Raw genomic sequence first — 12,152 nt, 5'->3', positions numbered from 1 at the left:
CTCTCTTCATATTTAGAAGTTAAATAATAGTTTCTTTATTAAAATCTCCCACCCTTCAGTGTTTCTCAAAATCTCTCGTCCCCTTCTACGTAAAAAAAAAAAAAAAAATCCATTCCTTTTAATTTTTTATATATTGTTAGTACCTTTTATATTTTTTTAATATTTAAATATTATCTAAAATTTTAATTTTTTTGGTCCTCTTACGTCCCTTCCTTATCTCTCCCACTCTCTTTTTCCTATTTTCTTTTTTCTTCTAAAAAAACCCTTCTCTCCTCTCTCACATTCCTCTTTTTTCTCTTTTTAAAATATATGTTTTTGGGGGTTTTTGTACTCTCTTTGTTTCCATTCTTATTTTCTCTTTGGCCCTAAACACTGTGGCAATACACATGCAATTTATGTTCTTTTTCTTTTTTTAAATATAATTCCTCTATTATTTATTTTTTTATTGGTATTTGATGGTTTGGTGTTGTAGATTGAAAATTTGAAGAAGATCGTGATTCTTCATGGTGGAAGAACGAGAATTAGGCTCTTTGAAAGTGGTGGAGAAACTTCATTAGAGGTATTTTCTCTTAAAACTAACTGTAATCGTTTTATTGTAAGTAAACATTTAAGCTTCAGCCCACACTTTTCCACCTTCAGACCTTGTGTTTTTGTGCAATATTGGTATTTGATTACTGTTTATTATTCAGCAAATTATGAGAATAGTTTGCTAATCTTGAAGGAAATAATATCTGGCAAGGATGTTGATACTTAGATGGATAAAAAGAGGAATTTTGTATATCAAACTGGAGATGCTTATAGTACTTGTTCAATTTTAGGTTATCACCACAATAATAATTTCAAAACATGTTTAGTGGTTCTGTCATCCGTAAAGTTCAATGACTTACAAATATATGCTTTAAATGGTTTTTCAGTAACTACAAAGAGCACATAACGGATGAAACAAAACACTGTTTTTGGTGAATTTTTCACTTTCAGACAACAAGATAGGGAATCAAGTGAGAATAAATAGAACTGGATCCTAACTTATTGGTCTCCTATGAAATTATATGAATGAACTTATCGTGAACTGTGGGAGTGTTCATTTGCATGTTTGCTTGCTTAGAGATGTACATAATTAGTTCTTGAGTCATAAAGGCCTACAAGGGAACTTGGATGGTGCTGGAGGAACATTATTTTGTTAATTCGATGTTGTTAATTAGAAAGGGATCTCACTATTCCAATATATGCCACCCAAGGAATTATCATTGAATAATATCTAATTTTGCTTGTGTTGTTAGGTTTAATATATGTCTAAAGTAGCTTAAAATCTCAATGCACTAGCTTGTATCTATCGACCAATATGTAGTACAAACATAGTGGAACTTGAGTATTAAGCTGAAGTCTATCTTATTTTTCTCCTTTTTTAATTCTCTCATTAACTTAGGTTCCCTATTTAAATATAGCTGATACAGATTGAAGAACTCAGTAATGATCAAATTGAATTTTCAAAGCTGTCCTTGTTAATGTGCTATTTCAATGCTCGATTTCGCAGATTTTATTTGGAGAGAAAAATTTGTTAAAATACAAATGCCCACTTTTTATGTAAGTATAATACAAATGTGTTGATCTTCACATGCAGTGCAGTGCATGTGCAATTTCCTTGCAACCTTTCTAACAGTAGGGATGGCTATCAACAACCTTTTCTTTGCTTCAACCCTGTATTTTGATGTCCAACTCCTTTTTTTTTTTTTATGAATAACATATGTATTGGAAAGAGGGGGAAAATTGCTACAATACAAATGATTATTTTTAATGTAACTATAATACTAATGTCCCGATCTTCACATGCACTGCATGCAAATTTGCATCACAGCAATGTTGAAGGGTTAGAATGGCCGTGTTTTTTTTTTTTTTTTTTTTTTTTGGGGGGGGGGGGAGTGGAGGGGGCAGAGGTTGATAAGAAGCAGAGCACCAGTGCGTGAAATGGTTTTCATAGGACATAGTGCATAAATTACTACTATGATAATATGGCATAAATTTTCACCAGCATCAATTTGATATTTTATTCGGAGATAGCTCTCTCTGCAATCACAAAAAAGGGAAAACAAAAATCCTAAGGTACCATCTCTTTTCACTTTCTCGTTCTCTCCATTTTGAATCTAGATTGCAAAAGGAAAGGCATTGGCTTTAATAGCTACGAAATATTATTTTTAAGTTTGGTTGTCTTCCTCTTGCTTTGATCACGGCTTTTATAATTTAATTATGGGTCTTTAGCTCAATTGGTGTAGTACTTGTGGTGTGTGAAATGGTTCCATACCTTAAGAGGGAGGTGGTTCAAATCCACTAAATCCTTATTCTATGTCATGGGAATTTCTTGATTTTTAGACAGGAAAAACATAACCATTTTTTAATGAATTCTATAAGAAGAGAATTGGTTATGGCTTTTGCAATTTACTAAAGAGATTTGTAAAGCTGTAGTGATTGTGACTTTTGCGATTCTCTGTCAACATTTCAGTTAGTCAGCCAGCCTCTCTTGTTTTCTCTTTGATGATTTCCATTGCCAGGGATTGAATTTTATTACATCTTTTTATCCTACATGTTTTTTTTGGTGGTTTTATTTTCTATTTTGTTAAATATTTAGTGAATGGGTGGATGAAATAGATCTTACATAATTGCAAGTCATGGATATGTTAGTGCCAAAAACTTAAAGGATTCATGGAATTCTTCTAGGTAGGCATGAATTCTCCAGTTTATACAATCTACATCTCCTCCTTATAGTGAAACATTTATTATTTGATTGGGTTATCAAGTGCTAACTCGCATGTTACATTCTTTACGCTATGCACCACTATACAGAGGCAAGCTTCTATGTTTATAGGTTGTAAAAGGTTTGAGGTTTCAACTTTGATTGTTCTGTCTTTCAGTTGTTTTGGTTAATTTAGTAACCTGATATCGTTAAATTTTGCTTTTGGTTTAATGGATATCGCTAAATTTTGGTTTTGATTTAATGTGTAGTTTCAATGTCGCTCCTCTATTCCTAATTGGCCGAATATAGTTCGTTGACCTCTATTATTTCTATGGGATATGTTTATAGGTTGTAAAATGTTTGAGGTTTCAACTTTGATTGTTCTTTTAGTTGTTTTGGTTAATTGAGTAACCCGATATCGCTAAATTTTGCTTTTGGTTTAATGTGTAGTTTCAATGTCGCTCCTCTGCTCCTAATTGGCTGAATATAGTTCGTTGACCTCTATTATTTCTATGGGAGAAAGAATGCTATCAGCACCATCGACTAGTGGGTATGCACGCACAAGCATCCAACCAAGGGGCAGGGGCCACTTTTCACATCACCCTATGTCTAGGCATAGAGGACGCAACCGGGTAGTATTTTTTTGCCCCATATCTATTGTCAATGACCATACTACAGCTATTCCCGAATTGCGTATGCTCTCTCCTTTTTATTTCTTATTCTCTTCACCATTGTTGCAAAGTATGTTCCTCTTTTATATTTGGTTATTTTCTATTGATTTTATGCTTGATCTCAATCCCTGTTATGACACTCTACTCAATCTTTGCTTCATTCTATTGAATTTGTAATTTGTACACTAGCAAGGGAAAATTTCATGGAAGTGCGATTGATACACTAGACTTCTCTCTCTCTCTCTCTCTCACCCACACGTACATTTGCACTTACACTTTTACTAGTATATATATATATATAATTGTATGTACTCATGCTTTGTGGTCAATCTTTTCTTGGACTACTTTACCCTTCTTGATATTTAAATACATTTTTCTTCATTTTTTTCCTATAATTTTTGGTATCCTTTTTTTTTTATTTTTTGCATAATTATATATTTTCTAATAAAATAGTTTCTTTAGTCTGAAACACTGACTCCCTTTTCTACCCCAAAAAATCTCTCACGCTTCTCTCTCTCTTTGATATTTATTATATACTTGAAGAAAGCATGTACTTGATCATTTAACATGTCCCCCGAGCATATTTGACCTACCATTATAATGGGATTCATCATGCGTCTTGCACTCCACATGTGGAAATGAGTTAAAGACATGAAGTGAAAGATTGAAAATCTTCAAACACTAATCTTTAGATTCTTCTTCTCATCTTTAATTTTAATCCATTTTTTCCAGTTTTCCTTCTCTCTATGAAAAGGGATGTACTTCCTCTCTTTGCCTTCTCCTTGTTTACTCTTCTTTGCTCATTCTTTCTCGTCGTGTTCTTCTTTTCTGGTTATCGTTCTTCTTCATTTCTTCGCTTCTTTTTTTAGTTATGGGTAGTGAAACTATTGAGATCTTCTTTCCTTCTGAGGAGATTTCAAATGTTTGCGATGATCTTAAACAGAGTGATCACAACAAATGCCGCTGGTTTGAAGAACAAATCACTTACTACCTCAAATGGTCTTATGCTTTGAACAGGTTTGCCATCTTCTCTTTTTCTCTTTTGAGATTGGGAATTAGATCAAATCCAATGCAAATTTTCAAGGTTCTTATTCTTTTCTCTGACTTCAGAATATGATTTTTAGATGTCATGCAAGAAAGTGTCACAGTCTAGCTCTAATACACACACAGTGCATGATGATGCAACAATAGGGCGATCACGGTAACGGAATTTTTCTCAGTCACACCGAATCCCACTTATACACAACCGCATTTATATTAGCAATTTCATATATAAGCATTTGATATAATTCAAATAAAGCATACATGAGATTCTAATTTAGAAAAAAGTGCATGATATGGAATTCAATAGTCCTATAAACTTAAAACACACTAAGAGAAATTAGATCACTACTCGCCTTGTCTACTGACTTGGTGAAGAAATTCTTGTGGAAGAAGAATGCCCAAAAAATGTCCTCTAGGCCTCACCGAAAAGAATGGATCATTGACACAGGTGCTACTAAGTACATCTTTGAGGATCAAAATGCCTTTTTTAACCATTCAACGGTTAAAATAGGTGAACATATTTTTATGGGAAATTCCCAATCATCTTAGGTTTCTGGTAAGGGGCAAGTTCAACTAAAACTAACTTCAGTTAAAACCCTTGTTCTCAATGATGTATTGCATGTGCCTGATATTCGGAGAAATCTAGTTTCCGATGCTCTTCTTATAGAGGCAGGTTTTAAACTATCATTTAAGGAAGATAAGGCTATTGTTACCAAAAACAATATATTTACTGTGAAAGGGTGTAACTCTAGTAGGTTATTTGTTCTGAATGTTGCTAATATTATCAATGAAAAGCCTAGTCATTCTGTGTATTTGGTTGATTCTTATAATGTTTGGCATGGTAAATTAGAACATTGTAGTGCATCCATAAAGAAATCATGCAAACTATGATTGAGACATGACAATATTAAAACCCCATTAGTCAAATGCCCCATTTGTGTTGAGGTTAAATTCACTAAAAAGCCTCATATTTCTATTGAAAGAAAGTCTGAGTTATTGGAATTAATTCATAGTGACTCAAGTGATTTCAAATGACATGAGTCAAGAGGTGGCAAAAGATACTTCATAACCTTTATTGATGATTGTTCTAAGTATACAAAGTTATACCTTCTTAGAACTAAGGATGAAGCAGAATAGACTTTCTTGACCTACAAGACTGAGGTTGAAAATCAGTTAGGAAAGAAGGTCAAAAGATTTAGAACTGATAGAGAGGCAGAATATGGTACTCAATTTCTATCATAATTTTGTGAAAAAAAAAAAAGAATTATTCAGGAGACCATAGCCCCTATCAACCTTAATCTTATTGAGTTGCAGAAAGGAAAAATAGAACTCTAAAAGAGATGATAAACTCCATGCTTATCAGTTCAGGATTACCTTTGAACTTGTTGGGGGAAGCCATAATGTCATCATGTCACATTCTAAATAGGATACCTCATAAGAAATCTAGATCTATACCATTTGAAAAAATGGTGCTCCATGACAGTGATTATAGCCCTCAGGACAAGCCCTCGTATAACAAGCGACACTTCCGCAGGACCAATGGGCGATAGTGGGGCATGCTAAGACTCGAACCCACAACCAGCAGACTCAAACAATGATAGATTGAGGGCATTTTCACCACTTTAGCAACGGATTGGGTTGGCTAGGAGAATGCCATCTCCTTAGCAAAGATTGGATGAGTTGATGAGAAAATCTAGCTCCTGGGGCATCCAACGAGCAAACATATCTAAATCCTGTCAACCTGACTCTCTCTTTGACATTGGTACAAAAGTGTCATGTACCAACTATGTACTTGATAAGGGTAACATACCTTTTGTATCTCATTTCCGGTTATCAATGGTAATTTCACATGCATGACCATATACATGACAATAATACATAATTTCCGAAAGGTTTTAATACAGATATTGTAGATTGGATGAGGCACTATAATCACTAGACAGATGAGCCGATCCTAGCTGGTATTGCACAAGATTTTGGTGTTGTCAACTGATCATATCAATGAAATGGAATATACTTAAATTTCTTCTAAATTAAAAAAAAAAAATCAGATTAGCCAATTAAAAGATTCTTAGGTAATTAATTACCTTATTGAGAAGTTTGAAATCGATGCATATGGTAAAAAATAATCCAGCAGATCAAATCCCTTCTCATTTTCATTTTTTGGTAAAAGATCCCCTCCATTTATTTTTTGATAAATATTTCCTCCATTTTTTTTTGTAAAATATCTCCTTTTTTTTTTGGAGTGGTAAAAGATATCCTCCATTTCATTCCTTATAAGTCACCTAATCAAACAATCTGGAAGATCTTTGGTGCATAATTTCTATTCTTAATTTTTTTGGATGCGATAATACTATGATCTACTACCTAAAAAGGAAAATCTTTGGAGCTCTTGAGATCCACTGAAACATTATATAAGAGCTTCATTACTTCATTGTCAATTTAGTCAGAATTTCGAAGACATAAGAGATTTCTAGAATGGCAAAGCTCTCTGTGACCTTTTTCATTCTTGCCTTACTCATGCTCGTCTCAGGTTTATTTCTTTCAACTTTATTGTTGGATATTCTATTAAAGTAACCCATGGGAGTAGCGTAGTTGGTGAGCAACGAACTTGGTACGAGCCGTAAACTCGGACGTCCTAAGTTCGACTCCCACTAGGCACATCTTGGGCCACTCACATGGGGGTGTTTAGTGCTCTTCACTACTTTCAGTTAAAGTTAAATGGTTTTCATTCAATCCCGGTATGACCTGGTCCATGCGGTTGTGGGGTCAGTATGAGCACACGGGACAAGTCAGGCCGAAGATCTAGATACCCATCGTTAGCAAAAAAATAAAAAAATAAAAAAGGATATTCCATTGAGGCCTTCCTTTTTCTTTTTTGAATTCAATTGTTAAGTAGAAAGGAGGAATTCTACCTAAATCCTAACAAGTGATATTAGATTTAGGGTTTACCTTATTATTTCTAATGCTTATTGTAAATGTGTTTAGTTGAGAAGATGGTACCCCAAGTAGAGGCAGGAACCTGCACCGAGTAACTGGGGGACTGCAATCTCCAATTCAGTTTACCTCAATGCGTGAAAGAATGTAAAAAGAAGCACAAGGACGGCGAGGGTACCTGTAACACTGTGATTTATCCCCAAACTCAATGCCAATGTCTTTACAATTGTTGACATCATCTCACCCTGGCTCGAAAGGGAAAATTAAAAGAGATTATGTCACCATAATAATGAATAAATGGGTTTTGAAGTGCTCATTTTATTTGTCTTATTCTTATGGTTATCCTTAATCTAAAATTGTTTCTGCATATTTTGAGTACTATTTTAATGAATATGTGATTAGGGACTTTTCGAGAAAAATAAATAAAAACAATATGTAATTAGGGAATCACAGATCCATTAATAGATTGATGTTACTAGTCATTTGCATTATTAAACATAATAATTTCGTTCCAATATGGTTGCCTAATCCATATCATAAGGATGCATATTTCTTTTTGTTGAGGTTCAAATTTCATGTTCGAGTGGAAACTCTTAAGAATTTTGGAGCTTGGGTGGTTTGAAGCTTTGGGCGGCCTCAGAGATTACCGGTTCAAACCTGAATTAAGTAACAAAGTCTATTCTCATACTCAATGTAAACACCACATTTTATCACCCTTAGAAGGATTATTCAATGATGAGTTGAGAACCCCCCTAAGACGCGGGGGGACCATGCATTTAAGGTCGAGATCTTCTATCACATCTAGGCGCATTGTGTTTTTGCTTTCATGTTGGCATAGGATGGTTAAAAAAATGAATAAAAATACTTTCAAAATTGGTTAATGGTTTTGCCATCCTTATAATTGATCAATACACCCAACAAACCATAGACCGGTCCCAAATTGAGTCAAAAAACTCAATTAGAACAAAACCCTTGAGTCAATTTGAGCCATAGTTGCACCGACTCATGCTGGGGACTCTCTAACTAAAGCCATTTGCACACAGTGACCAAGAGTCAACTATGTTGGTCAAAATGCAAATTCTGTCAAGTGCTACGATTTTTTGTAGGGATTTAGAGAATCTTCCATTATATCTGGACCAAATCTCGTACTTGACATACACCAAGACCCTAGAACACCTGAGAAGACTCTAGAAACACATGTGAAAAATGTGTAACTTTTCTACACCTTAGGGGAATATACGCTTCCCATAGATAGACGCAAATCTCTCTCTAGGCAATGAAAGAAATCACACCCTCATTTGAAAGTTTCTTACAATTGCCTCGGTGGTCATGGAGCCTCCTCAATTATAAATGTGACCCCTCCCATGTTAGAGATACCAAACAATCTTTCCGATGCATATCTGACAACCTCAGTCAATGCCATAAAGATTTAGGCATTGGAATTTTAAGGAACTGTTTCTGTACTTCGCCTTTCCAACCACAAAATTCCTTTCACAAAGTTGTAAGGGGGTAAGTCATATTTCTTTCCCTTTTTACATATTGTAGGAGAAAATGTTTCTATGGGGTAGTATGGTCTTTGTGCCCCAAACAGGGGCAAAATAACTGGCCCACCCCCATGAAATGGAAAATGAAGGCTCCATGGACCATGGAGGTTTTTTAATGTGCTCTCATTAACCGTTGGGCATGTATAGGAACCAGTACCACACTCTCTTACAAGAAACACTTCCTCAATCTTATAATTTTTCTCCCTTACCTCTTCGTGAAAGCGGCTGAAGTCCTGAAAAGATTTACAAAAATAATAATAATAATAATAATAATAAATAAATCTTGGAAAGATTATTTCATTTATTGACGTTTTTTAGGTAAACTATTTAATGACCAATAAAAGGAAAATAAATTCTCGACAAGGCACAAGCCATATGAAGATCTTGAGTATGAAGGGTTTTTCTTTTGTGATACTAGTACTTTATTGGTGGAATTTGTACTGGATATTGTATTAGGCTTCCAAGATGACAAAGCTCCCTACCTTTTACATCCTCCTTTTGCCCCGCTCTTTGTCATTTCAGGTTTGATTCTCAAAAAAAACCTAATTCTGGTCATATGTTTGTACCTTTGTATGCGGAAACCCTAAAAAAAAAAAAATGATCCACTTTTGTTGCTGAATTTTGGCAAGGAGATGCGGACAAGTAAACTTTTACTTGATTTACTCCATGTGAATTTTAGTCTGCAATTTGGTGTATTTCTTTCTTTCTTTTCTTTCTTTTTCTTTTTGGTTTTTTTGGTGAAAGACAAAAGAATGTGCAATCAGAGTCAAAGTCATAGAACTCACGATTAGGTGGGGCATAAGGTTTTGAAAACCAAAATTGGGGATGAAAATTGGTCAATACTGATTCCCACCGGAGTAGGCCAAAATCAACTAGATTAGTCATGGTCGATTCAACCGATTACTCAATCTTATAATTTTTCTCCCTTACCTCTTCGTGAAAGCGGCTGAAGTCCTGAAAAGATTTACAAAAATAATAATAATAATAATAATAAATAAATCTTGGAAAGATTCTTTCATTTATTGACGTTTTTTAGGTAAACTATTTAATGACCAATAAAAGGAAAATAAATTCTCGACAAGGCACAAGCCATACGAAGATCTTGAGTATGAAGGGTTTTTCTTTTGTGATACTAGTACTTTATTGGTGGAATTTGTACTGGATATTGTATTAGGCTTCCAAGATGACAAAGCTCCCTACCTTTTATATCCTCCTTTTGCCCCGCTCTTTGTCATTTCAGGTTTGATTCTCAAAAAAAACCTAATTCTGGTCATATGTTTGTACCTTTGTATGCGGAAACCCTAAAAAAAAAAAATGATCCACTTTTGTTGCTGAATTTTGGCAAGGAGATGCGGACAAGTAAACTTTTACTTGATTTACTCCATGTGAATTTTAGTCTGCAATTTGGTGTATTTCTTTCTTTCTTTTCTTTCTTTTTCTTTTTAGTTTTTTTGGTGAAAGACAAAAGAATGTGCAATCAGAGTCAAAGTCATAGAACTCACGATTAGGTGGGGCATAAGGTTTTGAAAACCAAAATTGGGGATGAAAATTGGTCAATACTGATTCCCACCGGAGTAGGCCAAAATCAACTAGATTAGTCATGGTCGATTCAACCGATCTGATTCCGATTCACGAAACCATGGTCAGGCATGTTGGTCTATCAGTCTCAAGACCAGATAACATCATCCATTCAATCTTTGATGATAAAATTTGAAAATTGAAAATAGGCTTTTGAGGTGACTAGACATAGGTTTTAAAACACACTGCTCTCAATTGAAATCAATCAGGATCTTCGGGATTGGAGTGGATCAAACGGATTTATCTTTGTTCGGACCTTTTCACCCTTAGATCGTACCATTGGATCAATATTGGATTAGTCGTGACCAATATTGATCCAATCTAGGTTTTTTTTTTTTTTTTTGGTGAATAAGAAATTCATACTATAAGAAAGAAAAAAAGAGGGAATATACAACCTCTAGGGGCAAGAAACAGAACAAGGGAAAGATGATACAAACTCATTAAAGGGTGGGTGGTGGGGACCCCAAGAGGCTACACTCAGCCAATTGCTAGAGGAGTCACGGGGCTATCGAGAAGGACGCGATTGGGCCTTAGAGCTAACGTAAAAAAAGATGGCATTCCAAATCATGTCAAAAAATCAAGATTTGGAAGTCCATCTTCTTAGATTATGCTCCATCCGAAGGTGGATGATGACAACACAAAAATCAAGCTTTCCCACAATGTCACAACTAGAAGAACCTACAAAGGTCATATCAATCTATCCATTCCCTCCTGAAAGGGAGAATTCTCTCTTACCAGGCCAGCATTTAGAAAGAATCGATAATGGAAGATAAGGGTCAATCAAAGAAGATGTGATCGGAGTCTTTGATCAGCGATTTTGATCGATCTAATCTGATTTGATTTTTGAAACTATGGACTCGACCGCTTTGGTCAAGTTAAGTCTTTGCTTCAGTTGGATCAAGTAACTTGATGATTCAATCTAGATGAATTTATTAGCAAATACAATTTGATTTCAACATATGAAATACAAAATTCCATCCATATTAATGTTCCTGCACATTCTCACTCTTATTGGCACTGGTGTATGGACCGTACAACTTGTTTTTGTATGGTTGTCCTCGTTGGCAACCCGGCCATGTGGTAGTGATGATGTGGTCAAAAGTGATGACATGATAGCATTGAGTGTCACTGATGAGATAATATAGTCACATTGTGTGCATTGAGTGATTTGATTCATCGATGGTACGTGGTGCGGGTTTTCAGGTCAAAACTGACAAAATTGGCCTATTTACGCTTGGGGGCATTTTTGACAGTAAAAAAGATATTTTTGAAAGACCTTTTCTTCATGAAAATGATAGATTGTAATTTATCTAGTCCAGTGCATTTGATTTCATCACGTTCCGAAACCATATGAAGAAGTTACAACATTTATGGCATTCGGAGGTAGTTTCGGTATTGAAGATGAATTTTTTAACAGAAGTTTTCTCCATGTAACGATACGAAAAAAATCTTATCTTTCCAACGGTTCTGATTTCATCGTATTTCGATTCTGTATGAGGAAAATGCATTATTGGAAAGATCTAGGGGCATTTTCATCTTTTACATGACTAAGTCAGATGATCAAGTCAGATGGAAAGTCATAGAGCGTCCAATCACGGTTCCAACGCACTTCGTTTCATCTTGATCAAATATCGTATGAAAAAATTACAT

General features: G+C 34.9%; 2 long non-coding RNA genes across 2 annotated transcripts in view; one reads left to right on the top strand and one right to left on the bottom strand.

The window, feature by feature from the left end:
• Window positions 1-203: 203 nt before the first annotated feature.
• Window positions 204-7,696, top strand: LOC122064494. Its single transcript, XR_006135731.1, has 4 exons — window positions 204-559; window positions 3,179-3,360; window positions 4,343-4,416; window positions 7,432-7,696. It is a non-coding gene; the product is annotated as an uncharacterized LOC122064494 (long non-coding RNA).
• LOC122064493 overlaps window positions 6,873-12,152 on the bottom strand; it is a 25,437-nt gene continuing 20,157 nt past the window's right edge. The window contains exon 3 of the long non-coding RNA XR_006135730.1: window positions 6,873-7,625. This is a non-coding gene — a long non-coding RNA (uncharacterized LOC122064493). The remainder of the gene's footprint in view (window positions 7,626-12,152) is intronic.

This window comes from Macadamia integrifolia, unplaced genomic scaffold (assembly GCF_013358625.1).
Source record: "Macadamia integrifolia cultivar HAES 741 unplaced genomic scaffold, SCU_Mint_v3 scaffold1672, whole genome shotgun sequence".
In the NCBI taxonomy this organism is placed as follows: Eukaryota; Viridiplantae; Streptophyta; class Magnoliopsida; order Proteales; family Proteaceae; genus Macadamia; species Macadamia integrifolia.
Note: the sequence above shows the minus strand (reverse complement) of the source record. Positions and strands in the feature narration are given on the sequence as shown.